We start from the raw sequence: 11,425 nt of genomic DNA on the forward strand, positions 1-11,425 counted from the left end.
TACTCCAATAAAATTGTTCACTGAAAGATCACCAGTAGCCATTTGGTTGCCAAATCTAAATATCTTTTTTCTCATTCTTTGTTCTTAGCTTCTCTGTAGCATTTGAAACTGGTGACTTCCTCCTCTCTCTTGAAATGATCTGTTCTGCATCTGCTTCTCTTCTAGAACTTTCATCTCTCAACAACTGTCTCTCCTCCGGCTCTACTTCCTTCTCTCTTTCCCCAACAGGAGTGTACCCCAAGCACTCACCTAGGTCACCTTTTGCCCCTGGGTCTACCCCCTCTTGGTAATTTGATCCAATCTCCTGTTTTGCCATCTACTGGCATAACCTTGCAAGGCATCTGAAAATCTTTCCAGACCTGGCCTTTTCTCTCAAGGTCCACATTTCTAGCAGCTTCCTGGACACACTGCCTGTCTCTCTACTTTAAACTCAATACGACAACAAACGAACTCACTAAGCTTCTCCCTCCAGACCTGCTAGGTCCTTACTTTTACTTTCCCAAGCCAAACACTTCTCTCTGACTTGTCTTCCACATGCAATACATGTCAAATTTAGCAAATTCTAACTGCTCCAATATCTCCTATCTCTTTTCTCTCTCAGTTCCCAACCACCTTTGGCTTCCTTACTATCAGTAAGGATTAGCACTTTATGGATTGTACATTAGCACTCAGCAGATGTCAACTATTGCCACACACCCATCTCTCTTCCTTCCAAGGCACGTCAAGCATGGTTGCCAACTCAGTTGTGAATGCACGGTTGTGAGCATGCCACTTTTCTGCTCAAAAAAGCTTCAGTGGCTTCCTATGGCCCAAAGTATAAAGTCCAGCCTCCCCTGCCTGACATATGCACTGCACATGACTCCAACCTATCATCACAGCTAACTTTTTCACCATTCACTTTTCTTTCATGTGCCCTCCCACCAGCTAAACTGAACTACTATTTCTGTTATGAACACTTCCCTTTCTCACCTCCTTTCCCTACCATCTTTGTCTATAGTCCGTCTTCTGGGACCCTCCTTTCTCCCAACTCTTCATTGGCAAATACTACTTATTTTTCGACGCTCAGTTACAATGCCACTTTCATAAAGCCATCAATGAATGCTTTGCTCTGCTTTGGCCCCTGAAAACTTATTGCTCCAGCCTCTGAGGTTTTGTAGCTCTTTATTTAGACCTCTGACACTTAACGTTTCCTTTTGTATTGAAGTTACTTGTATTAACAACAGGCATCCCTTGTTAAAATCTTAATGCATTATTTCATTTAATCCTCCTAATGGCTCTATGAGGTAACTACATTATCTCCGCTTTGCAGGTTGGGAAAACGGAGGGATGGAGGGACTAAATGATTTACTCAACAATGCATAAGTGGGGAAGCCAGGGTTCAAATGAATAGAGCCCCAGAGCCTACTTCTCACCGCTGCTATACAAGACACTATTGTGGTTTGCTGGACAAGGAGCTCTTGGATGGCAAAAATCCTTGTGTGCCCTATCTTTGCATCTCCCAATGTAGCTAATGACATTCACCGCACTTTAAAGAAGTTTAGCGAAAAGAGGAACAGACTTGGTCAAATGTTCCCTTTCTCTCATCTATAGGGGGGTAAATTAGTGACTATGATAATGGTGTTTCATACAAAGACTGCAGTTCCAAATACTGCATTTCCCTGCTGAGCCCTCCTCCTTGTTTCTTTTTGCTCCTTTTCTGTGTTCAGACTGTGGACAAGGCAATGTTTTGGGGAGAGCGTAAGGGACCTGTTTCTACTCTGAGACAACCTTACACGAGTTCTCTGGGGACTAGAGACTCCCTGAGCAGTTCTCAGGCAGCAGCCCTCTCTAGCTGGCATATGGCTACAGTTTGCAACCTCAGGCAATTCCAGAGAATGAACCTTTTGAAATGAAATAAACAGAGAGGAATGGGACCTTTTATTATCTCCAGATGGGACTGTGCTGCCTTGGAAGCTGTAGAAATAATTCTGTAATGCCTGGATCATACTTCTCTTATCTCCCAAAAGGAAAGAAAAGTTCCTTTCACTGAGAAGTGGTAAATTGTGTTAATTAAAAAGCCAAGATGGATTAAATGCTGCAGATTGAATCCCCATACCCCCCCATCCAGATTTTTCTGGTTTGCTTTATAGTTACCTTTGCATTACTCTCCCTCGTTTTAAATAAGATATTAGGTTGAGTTGGAACACACACACACACACACAATTGTAAAACTGTTGTTTATGAGTCATTACCCAAGACTTAGATGTTATTTTTAAAATGAGGATGAAATCTGGCAGTGAAATATCAGAAAAGGAAATATGAAAAGTGTATCTATAGTGGTTTTTGTTTTTGTTTTTACTGTTGGTGGTGGCCAGCTGGGCAGCCTACTCATAGAAGGTGCCAATAAACATTTACTGAATGAATTCCATACTTAAGAATTTGGGGCTATAACGAGATAAAATGTAACTTTAAAATTGATGGTGCCACCTATTGGTGAAGATATAAAATGTAAAATGATCACTTACATAAGAAATTAATGTTTCCCAGTCTTTTGTTACTTATTCCCACAGAGATTCTAAGAGATATCGAGGAGCTGGAAGGAATAGTTTGCTTGATCTGTGCAGACAAGAGGCACTAACGTTTTCAATTAGTTTGCTCTCTGCTGGCACCTACTAAAAGCTCAATATTTTGGAAGGTGCCAGAGAAGTAAAGACATGGCCCTTGACTTCAAGGAGCATCTTATCTAGCTGGAAAGAGAAGACCTACCTCCTGAAAACAATCAACAAATACAAAAAAACAATAAATACCCTGACATTAAAATGCACGATGTTCATTCCATGCCTATGGTTATATCTTGTATATTATAGAAGTATGGTAGTCAGACTTTTTGGACAGTCCAGGAAGAAATCTGTTTTGCTTACCACTTACTCCAGGCCTAGCATACCACTCCCTGGCACTTAATAGACAACGATAAACACTATAAATACACATCACTTATAGAATATTTTAAATGCAGACTGGCAAACAGATCAGAAAATACATGTGAACACAGGAAGTCCTATGGAGGAAGTGGGGTTTGAGTTGTGTTCTGGAAAAGTCCTCAAGGGATTTATAACCTAATACAGATGAAGCCATCTGTGCAGGCAGCCCTCTTGTAGTCATGGATTTGTGTTTGCACTTGAGATTTCTGTAGTTTGCTGTGCCAACCCACATTTTTTCCTGAGTCAGTGACTAGGTTTTTACTCAATATTGGTGAAGTCCAAAAGCAAAGGAGAAGAGGGCAGATGGTGGGTAGTTGCAAGACTGTAAACACACATTTTACTCCTGAAATCTTATGGGCAGGAGTAGTTCCTGGAATACACAGGTAGCCTAGTTAGGTTCCTCCAACTATGTGTTCCAAAGTATTTCTATAATATTCGACAATATGTATCAAGCGTCTTAAGATGATGAATCTTTTGATCTAGTACTTTTTCTTCTAAGAAAGCATGCTAAGGAAATAACCAGAAATGTGAACAAATACTTTCTGGAACTAAGGAAAAATATGTCCTCAAAATGGAAACAGTTAAGTAAGTTTGTTTGTTTGTTTGTTTGTTTGTTTTTAGTTAGGTTAAGTTTGCTACAGATATAAGACAATTCTCACATGATCTTAAAAAATATGGCACAAAATTTGTATATGTTATCCCTGACTAGAAGGAATATAGGTTGTTTTGGTTTTACTGTATTGTAAGAAAATCTTTGAAATTTAGTGAGTGAAATTTAGTTCATCCATTCTGGTTATTTCTGCTTTCATTGTTCTTGGCTAGATTATTTTACAACTTTGTAGAGAAAGAAATTAACATGTAGAAAATAGATAGTAATGCAAATATATCCTGTTGTAGCTGTGTAAATGATTCTTATTAATGTAATGCAAATGAATTTTGTCTGGTAGATAATATAAATCTCCATAAATCAAATCCATTTGAACTTGTTATAACATCTTATTGGTTGTAACACATTAATTAATGTGTTAAATAAAATCTTTGATGTGGGCTCATTTTATATTGATATGAGTCATGATTTTACCTTTCTTGAAAGCTATATTTAACATTATATATTTTCTATATTCTAGATTTTATACAGTAAATGTGTGTTGCTAATTTTTAAATAAACTTTTAACACATGCTATACTTACATTTAAGTATAACATGTATGCATACTAAATTAAAACATGCATGTTTAATTTACATATGTATTCGTGCATACATAGATTTATAGCTCAGTGAATCACAAAATCTATACAACTATGTAACCAATCCTTAGATCAAGCAACAGAACATCATTACCATGAACACCGTTACCACCTCAGAAGTTTACCTTGTGTCTCCTGCCTAGTCACTATCACCTCCCCACGAAATGGGTGAACAGTCCTGAATTCTAACATCAGAGATTCCTTTTGTCTCACCTTTTAACTTTATATAAATGCAATCATGTGGTGTGTACTCATCTGTGCCTGGCTTCCTTTACTCACTATCATGCTTGTAAGATTTGTCCACGTTGCTGTGTAAAGTTTTAGTTCCTTCATTTTCATTGCTATGTTGTATTCCATTCTGTGACTCAATTACGTGTTATCTGTTCTGCTGATGAGCATTCAGGCTGTTTCTGGTTTGGGCTATTGTGAATAATGTGCCTGTGAACATTTTTGCACATATTTTTTGGTGAAAATATGAATATGTTTCTGCTGACTAGTGCATGTATTAATTTAAAATCTGAAAAAATAAACCTAAACTACATAAAAAGTCATGTTCTCTTTTTTCCTCTACAGACTATTCCAACAATATGAAATTCTTTCAATTAACAAATTCTTTTAATATATAAATATATTCCAGAAGAATTAATCCTCATTCATGCCTTATTGTGAATTTCTATAATTCACAATAGTGAATTAGTGGAGCTAGTGGAGAAGTCTCCCCTGGTGCTGGAGGGTGGGTGGAAACTTGCGTGAGGAAAAAGGAGTGGGAGATTTGGGTGTGACAGAAGGCAGTGAGTGTTGGAACTTGATGAGTGCGGCCAGGGAGAAGGAGGCAGGAGAGGGGAGATGTACTGACTTTTCCTCAAGGAAAAGATGTACTTGACTTTTCACTCAAGGTCTTGGCTGTTTCCCTTTGAAAAGAATCACTACAATTATTAATGTGATTTATCTGTTTCAAATAGTTTAGTTGGCAAAGTGCTTTCATATCCATGACCTTGTTTGATCTCGCTCTCACAAGAAGGCTAGTAATTTCACAACTGTTCTTGCTTTAGATGCTTAAAGCTTAAAATTGGATATCACAGCTGGAGGGGTAGGTTAGGATTCCATGTCCTTTCATGGAGGCCAGGCTCCATAAGCTGAGCATATCTAGTTCATCCTCTCCAGATCAATTTGGTATCTCCCTAGTCAGTCCCCATCTCAGAAGTAGGGGAAGAAGGAGGAATTAAAGATCAGGAGGCGTAGAAACTATGCCTCCGGCATCTCTTTTATTATCAAGTATTGTAGACGCTAAGGGACACGCCGGAGGTCTATCATATGTGATTAAGGGGAAAGAAGAGTGGTATAGACTCGCAGAGTTTACACTCTGGCCTCCTTCAAGTGGGCACTGACTGGATGAAGCCAGTGGGGTAGGGAGAAGTGGCTGATGGGGGAGCATGGAGATCCAGGATAGGCTCATCCCAGTAGGCTTGGTAGTGATGGGACACGGGACTAGTGGTGAGAATGGCAGTGGAGCTGCTGAGCACGGTCTGAGCTGGAAAGAAATTTTAGCATATCTTAAGTTTTAGGTGAAATGGTGCAATAGATGGTATGTCCTAGACAGGATGTATTGAGTATGGGGGTGTGGGTGGGTACTAGGTAAGTGGTTTAGCAGCAAGTCTGAGATCTTGAAGGTGACGAACAAAGAGGCCCAGGTTGGGGTGTGGTCAGGAATCTCAGTAAATCTGAGGAGAGAGACTTTTGTCTCAAGAAGGATTTTCAGAACTTTTATTTGGACTTGTAGCTGTTTGAGATTCCTAGAATATGGTTCAGTTGAGCTTACTGTAAAGCACTCCCCATAGTCCTAACATCAGATGACAGGGGAGGTGGCTGTGGTGCAGGCCTCCTGTGGACCGTCAGGCAGAATGGGATTCACCTGCACACCCCTGACAGCTACTCCCCTGTGTCTTTTGCTTCAATGCCCTGAGAAAGAATTAAGGCTGATCCGTACCAACACTGTCAATGGGTTCACTCTACCTGGTAAGCAAATCGTTGTTGACAGTTTCTAGGTGTACGTTTTCTTAGAGATGGATTCTATGCAAGAAAAATGAGATTGTTGTTGCCAAGGTATTAATTTAACAAGCAAACAAGTTGCAAAATGCTAAAGAGGAACATGAAAATGTTTCCAGGCTTGCTTCCCACTGGGCTCATCAGGAACTGCTTGTCTGCTACCTCCCACACTACAAAAGCCCAATAACTTTGCTATAGAGTGTTCTATCCTTTTTCTAAAATATGTATTTTAAAGCTTATGGTACCTTGGGACTCCAGCACTATATACCCATAAGGAGCCTCTCAATATGCAAAATAAGTAAAGAGTACGCTTTCCATTTTAAATCTATAAAAATAAAGGGAGTCTGGGAGATTAAAGCAAAGTGTTTTGCATCACAGAATAAGGATTAAAACTGGATCCTTGATTTGCGATTAGGTACCTATCCAAGTACCTATCCTCCACAGAGAACATGCAGTCTTGGAGTCTTGCTTTCTACAGACCCGAACCATTAACCCTGAAGCCTGGCCAGGCTATCAGTTTGGACAGATTTCATCAGGGCTTGGCCCCCCAAAAGAGCAGACAGTGCTCAGCTGCTTCTTCCTCTCTAACTTCTAAAGTATCCAAAGGATTTGGCAATCCCATAGGCCTCTGAGATAAGTGCTTGATTGCCCTTCCAGGATTTCAAAGTTGTTCTTTGGGGACAGCCCAACCCTGATTGCTCAATGTTGTAGGCAGAAGCAACAGATTAATCATCGGTATGTGAGTTCCTCTTCTATGCTATCTGAAGTTTCTTGGATGACTTTTTAACTTATAAAATAAAGTAGTAGCCTCTTGAATGTTTCTGCTAAAAATGCCGTTCTCTATGTTTTTTTTCAAATTCCCCCCCAAAAACAATTTTCCTACTGATGAATATAAATTTGAGTTTCTTAGAATTTCATGAAGCACTTTATATAAGGAAAAAGAAATTGAGGGACTAGTTACATATACCATTGATGCAGATTGCAGTTGAGTGAGTTTTGTAAGGCATAAAATTAGTATGTTATAGCATCTTATTACTAAAAAAGGGCTCCATTTGGGGCAGCAGGAGGAAAGGAGATAGCTCTTCAAGTTGGGTCATGAAACCTGTTGCCTTTGGGAAAGAGGAGCCACTGGATGCCCACCAGCCAGGTGAGGGTGGGATGAGAGCGCTAGGTACTGTTACAATTTTTTTCAAATACAGTTTCCTTATTAAAAAGGAAGACTTTCTCATATTTCAAATAGAAAATATTACAAAAGAGGGGGAGAAAACAAAATACACCTTACTACCACCACTGATTACTAATTTCTGCAGTAGCTTTCCATAGTTTTGGGAATTGACTTCTAAATTCAGGGAGGAATGATAATTATCCTTGAAAAATACCCTAAGTCGTTCAGTGATGGAACAGAATGTTGCTTCCTCAGCTGAGCAGCTAATGAAGTAGTTGTGTTTATAAGCCATGTTATTTAAATGCAAACAAACAAATATAAAAGGTTCTGTTAACACTAGAATCACACTCAGCATGACTAGATCCTCAATGCATGAAAAGCACATGAGACCAGAAATGGATCAAATTCATATTACTTCCTTCATATTTACTTTGGGTTAAGTTTGAGCTAACTGAAAGGAAGGTAAGGCAGAAATCACCGTACCACTTAAAAGGTTCTCACTTACTCTCCCCTCCTCTTTTCCTTCTCTCCTTTCCCCCTTTCCTTTATTCTTTCTCTTTTACCACCAACTCTACTAAGTTTAGGTGAATCCTAGCTGAGGTAAATGCTAAATGTGATGCTACTGTATTAATACATTTGCATCTATCCTTCAGTAATTTTGAGTTATAAAAATACACACATATTAATGAAAACATTCAAATAGTACAGAAAGTATGAAATGAAAAGTAAGAATCTTTTTCAATCTTCTCGTCTCATTGCTTGGATTCTTTCCACTTTGAGAGAAGGAGTAAGCCCATTGGAAATGAAGCTGGGGGCAGGGGGTACTTTTTGCACTCTTATAAACTGTGTTCTTTGTGAATGTGTGTTTTAAAATTATTTTAATGGGGTGCGCGCTCTCTCTCTCTCAAAATACATAAATAAACTTAAAAAAAAAAGTGCACCTGGGTGGCTCAGTTGGTTAAGCATCCAACTTCAACTCAGGTCATGATCTTGCCGTTTGTAAATTTAAGCCCCTCAAGGAGAGAGGGATTCTCTCTCCCCCTCTCCTTCTGCCCCTCCCCTACTTGTACACATGCTCTTTCTCTCTCAAAATAAATAAATAAGCTTAAAATAAAATAAAATAATTTTAGTGGGATTTGGAGAGCAAAAGGGGATTAAATGCATATTCTCAGTCTACTATCTTGAGCCAGAAGCCCTTTAAGAGCTTTTAAAACCATACTCATATTCACACATTATTTATTTTATAAAATTGGAACCATTGAGTACATATTGGTTGTCACTTGTGTTTGTCTTTAAAAAATTTTAGAAATCTTTATCACATTAATAAATATTTATCTATAACATTACATTAAATACAAATAGTACACATCATCTGGATGTATTTAACTAAACTCTTATTATTGGATATGTAGTTGCTTTTACTATTCCTGTATGATGCATATTGCTTCGATGTGTTCCAGGTAGTTTCACTATAAACATCTTTGCTGGAGACATCTTTGCATTACCACAAACATTTTCACTGCATAACTAATTGACTATAAGGCAATTCTGTCATAAAATATAAAATAATGAAAAAGAAAAAAGGGATATTGAAAAGGACATAATGAAACATGAAAAAACTAATAAAATTATGTATTAATTTCTTCCTTCTTTAAGAGAGATATCGGTTTTCCAAATACTAAGATGTATATTTGTAACTGACCTTTGTATTGGGTTGTGAAAGCCTTCTACATGGATGTTCATTCTTCACCTATTGTCACACGTCCCTTGATGGATGTTCCAAAGTTCCATGGGAAATGTGGAAGAAATGCTAACTCTGGGATGCATTTGTAACTGAACTTTGTTATCATTGTAACTGATATGTAATCATTTCCTAGTAGTGTAGTGTGCAGTCTGGCTTTATACTCTCTTATTTCACACTTCTAGTAAGTTTTGTTACCATATTTTCTAATAAGGCGATGTATGTATTTATCATCTACTATCTTAAGACCACTATGTCTACTCATCACTCTTCAGACCATTATGAGAGCTAGCCAAGATTTATATAATATAAAAATGGAAACTTTGCCAATGGAGAAATGAAACCAAACTGTCAACCAGTTATTTTATTTTTCATGGCAAAATTGCCTTATAGCCAATTATTACAGGGCAAAAATGTTGGTGGCAAAGATGTCTTTGGCAAAGATGCTTATGGCAAAAAATACTGGACATAATTGAGATGATCTGCCTGGTAGTTCAATCTTTGCATATATACTTAATTATTTCTTTTTCTTTTCTTTTCTTTTCTTTTCTTTCTTTCTTTCTTTCTTTCTTTCTTTCTTTCTTTCTTTCTTTCTTTCTTTCTTTCTTCTGAAAGAGAGAGAGAGGGCACGTGTGCGTGTGTGGGTGGGGAAGGAGCAAAGACAGAAGGAGAGAGAATCTTAAGCAGGCTCTAGGCCCAGTGCTGAGCCCAATGCAGGGCTCAAACTCACCAATGGTGAGATCATGACCTGAGCCGAAATCAAGAATCTGACATTTAACCGACTGAGCCCCCCAGCACCCCAATTTCTAAAGATAGAGTTCTGAAACTTAAATTGCTCCCCAAGAGATATGTGCATTTCTAAAGCCTTTGACTGTGCTAGGTATTTACTGTTTTTACATCTTAACTGTGTACTCTAAGAAGTTAATTTAGCTTATTTTCTAGGGTGGGACACTACTTCAAACTTTTTTCATGTCAAGATCTGCCTCATCTTCCAAAATGGGGAGTTCCCAACACTAGCCTTGTGGGAGTGGAAGCATGATCTACCTCCTTCCAAAAACTGGAGGGAGTGATTTATCAGCTTTCTTTTCTCCACCTTTATATCCCCTCCTTTTTTTTTTTTTTTTTTTTAAGAGGTAGAATTCAGCCTAAGGGTTCCATTGGATTGGAATTGGAAAGATGTATCTGTTCTAGGTCACTCTTGGTTCCAGATTGGAACTTATCTCATCTCTTAAAACAGCATTCTTAAGGTAAACTCTTATCTAACGGCTAATTTAAGATATCTTAACCAATTTAACAAAGCAAAATGAAATCTCCACAAGTCTATGCAACTATTAGCAATAAAAATGGCTATTTCAGAAAATAATAATGACCCTTTCTCACTCCCAGCCATCTTGGCTGCTGCTCTCGGTTGGGGCCATCCCACACCTAAAGCAGGAAGATGGTGGCCACCAAGAAGACAAAAAGTCAGTGGAGGTGATTAACTCTAGGCTTCAACTCATTATGGAAAGTGGAAAGTATGTGCTGGGGTACAAGCAGACTCTGAATAGTCAGACATGGCAAAGCGAAACTAGTCATCCTCACTAACAACTGCCCGGCCTTGAGGAAATCTGAAATAGAATATTATGCCATGTTGGCCACAAATACAGTAGGAATAATGTTGAATTGGGCACAACATGTGGGAAATACTACAGAGTATGCACACTGGCTATCATTGATCCAGGTGATTGTATTATCATTAGAAGCATGCCAGAACAGTCTGGTGGAAAGTAAATCCTGTAAAATTTTTCTTTAATAAAACCAGCCAGAGCTTGTTTTTTTCAAAAAAAAAAAAAAAAAAAAGTGAACTGAACTTGCAATGGACAGTTATTTTTGTGGTAAGATTAATGTGAATTCTGATAGCTGAGTAGATTGCCCATCTAATTTGTGTTCATTTCCCTTTGAACACAGGACAGCTTTCACAGAAAGTCTTGCGACACAAAGAAAATCCAGCACAGGGGACAGCACACACACATACCCCACCACTCATACTCCTCTTTCTGTTTTTCTTGCTATTGCTACTATCATCCCACCATCATCAAAGTCTAGCAATGCTTTTAAAATAGGTAATGGGGTCATTATGGCTGATCAGTGCATTTTCTAGGTTAAAAAGCAAAGGAAATATAAAAATGAATTTTCAAAATCTGTAGTGGTTTATACTGTTTTAAATTTCATAGAGGAGTTTCACATAACTCTTTTGATCTTATAATATTCCTGTTAAATAGGTATC

At 38.2% G+C, this 11,425-nt stretch overlaps 1 pseudogene; it reads left to right on the plus strand.

The window, feature by feature from the left end:
- Positions 1-10,524: 10,524 nt before the first annotated feature.
- Positions 10,525-10,929, plus strand: LOC102967604 (annotated as a pseudogene).
- Positions 10,930-11,425: the final 496 nt, after the last annotated feature.

The sequence above is a fragment of the Panthera tigris genome, chromosome C1 (genome assembly GCF_018350195.1).
Source record: "Panthera tigris isolate Pti1 chromosome C1, P.tigris_Pti1_mat1.1, whole genome shotgun sequence".
Taxonomy (NCBI): Eukaryota; Metazoa; Chordata; class Mammalia; order Carnivora; family Felidae; genus Panthera; species Panthera tigris.